The 2,608-nt window shown below is 39.2% G+C and overlaps 1 long non-coding RNA gene across 1 annotated transcript; it reads right to left on the bottom strand.

The window, feature by feature from the left end:
• Positions 1-255: 255 nt before the first annotated feature.
• Positions 256-2,551, bottom strand: LOC127055000 (uncharacterized). The gene is made up of 2 exons (XR_007775383.1): positions 1,495-2,551; positions 256-1,464 (listed from the first exon to the last, which is right to left on the bottom strand). It is a non-coding gene; the product is annotated as an uncharacterized LOC127055000 (long non-coding RNA).
• Positions 2,552-2,608: the final 57 nt, after the last annotated feature.

Below are 2,608 nucleotides of genomic sequence, written 5' to 3'. Positions count from 1 at the left end.
TGTAGTCCTTCAACTGATAATGATTAATGTTGACATATATTTCTGAATGCTGTACGCAAATGGAAAGTACATCTAAACTAGCTGTTCAAGTGCTACTACTGACAATGATAAATGCATGAGGTCAGTGGTTTGTTCTTGCTGCTATTAGTTACTGTTATTACGAACCGTATGACCTGATGAAAAGCATTGTGATTGTTCATCCACTAATGAGGAAAGGGAATCCAGAGAGAAATAAATTGCCATGTTTCCAGTTCATAGGACTAAGCTGTTTAATAGAGAAAAGAAACAAACTCTGAAACCTTTAGTCGTTTCCTGACAGAAGAAGCTCTGCACTTGAATATTAAATAGACAAACCCTAAAGTTTCATTCTAGAAAGAGGAATTTTAAATGTATCTTAAATAAAATAGCCATAAGATGAGCATGTTTTAGGCCAAACGATAATGCTGATTATTAACTGTAATTTTTCATAGTCATCCCTATGGATCACTTTCTTTCCCAAGTGTGAGGGATGTTGTATTGTGAATGGCCCCAGCCTCACTGCACTACTATAAGCGACCCCACTGTGGGTATCAGTTATGGTACATTAAGCCCTTTCAGAAACTTGGCAGTGTGCTCCTTGTACCATGAACTTGGAGGCAATCATTGTAGGAGAATCTCTCTAAAATGTAAACTGGTCCATACCCACCTCAAACTAAAAGTAACAGGCTTGTAAGATTAGCAAGTCCTCCCTTTTGGAGCATAGTTTTATTAACAAAAAGATAGTTTCAAACTAGCCCACATGAATCCCAAATGAAGGAGAGGGCTTGGGAGCTACTGCTGAAAACTATCTGCTGTAGAGGAAACTTTCACAGTCACTAAAAACCAGCCTGAGCAGAGGCCAAAAGGAGCTGGACTAGCAGCAGCTGAGGACACATGGCAGATGCAGAGTAATTTCTAACAGCAAAAAGGAAGCAGACAGGCTCTCTCAAATAATATGCTGAGCAAGGCTGGTTGCTGACCATGGAGGAGAGAGGGCTGCTGATTTATGGATATCAAATATGGAGTTGGGGGACTAGGAGGAGTATCCAGAGAATGATAGGCCTATGATAATGGCATTAGGTCGGTACTGATGGAGAAGGCCACTTACAACATCAGCAACTCTCCCTGTAGCACCTAGATTTCTGTTGGAGATCTCCGAAATGCATACAGATCACCAATGCTTAGTTTGTCAGATTGGACGTGATCACAGCCTGATGTTTTATATTGGAAAATATTGATTTAAAAGACACTTGAAAAGCTTTAGTTATACAACAGAATCACTTATAATTTAGTGTGTGAGAGAGAGCTTATAATTAGTTTAGACATTAGAACATGTTATGCTCAGGTGAAAACTAGTAGTATCTTATTTTATAATTGGGCATAGCACCACTTCTCACTAATCCAATCCATTACCCAAGAGAAGGATCTGTATTCTGTTTATCCAAACTAGTAGCATGCCCTAGTCCTTTAATGGACAGCTCACAGTAGTCCGTTGTTTCCCTTCTAGGTTTTATAGATGAAAGATTTACAAGAAACATTTTCATTTGGATACATTTGTTGTGTGAGGGCCTGATAGTGATGTAAACATTCTAATTATAAAGGGGCAAAAGCTACACTTTCGAATAGTGCAGTGAACAGGCCGATCAGGTGAATCTGCCAAAATGTAAGTGGCATGAAATATAGGGCTAGCCATAATAAACGTTGTATAGTGCTGTGAAAACACAAGTCATGCAGAACTAATCTAGGTGTTTATTTTCTACCATCTGCACCTGGCTAGCCAGATCTATGAAGCCATTCCCAACATGACTTATTAAACAAAAGCATTCCATATCTCTCCTCTAAGGTTTGACAACCTGCTTTGTATCTTACTTTATTAATCCAAGAGCATTTGGGCACAACATGCACAGTAGCTTAAACACGCCTGGCTACAATTACAACTATCCTTGGAGCCTTCTGAAAACGAATGTATTTTTTGTGTAATCAGATGTAATGGGCATGTGTTTCCCTTTACACTTGAGACTGTTGAGCTGATTAACTGGACAATGTGCTGAATTTTAGCTTGTGAATTATAGAGTTTCGAATACTGTACAGTAACTATCATTCTAAACCTCAGCACTTGTATTTTTAAATAAAGTGGCTTCGCTTGGATAGTGGTGGATGTTGATGAGGGTGTGGAACTAGTCTTCCCTAGCTGGTAGGAGAAGGACAGGAGTCAGCTTATTTCCCGTGGATTGTAGTGAGTGAGTGGGGTCCTAGGTTTCTTCCCTGTAACAACTTTTTAAAATTCCAGACAGACTGAGGTGAACTAAAAGTGGCTTTCAATTTTTTGACATAAAGCTGAAATATTCCACCAGGAGGGTGGGGATGGAGGGTGGAAAGTATTTTATGTTCAGCTCTAATATCTGCATAAGAACAAACTACCATTCTTTGGAAGGAAAATTCATCCATTGGCTGATTTCTTCTGTTGTTCTTTTACCATTTGAAAACATTAATAAACCAAAAGAAAGTCTCTTCTGCTAAATCCTTAGTCTCTCTCTCTCTCTCTCTCTCTCTCTCTCTCTCTCTCTCTCTCTCTCTCTCTCTCTCTCTC

Source organism: Gopherus flavomarginatus, chromosome 7, assembly GCF_025201925.1.
Source record: "Gopherus flavomarginatus isolate rGopFla2 chromosome 7, rGopFla2.mat.asm, whole genome shotgun sequence".
Classification (NCBI taxonomy): Eukaryota; Metazoa; Chordata; order Testudines; family Testudinidae; genus Gopherus; species Gopherus flavomarginatus.
Note: the sequence above shows the minus strand (reverse complement) of the source record. Positions and strands in the feature narration are given on the sequence as shown.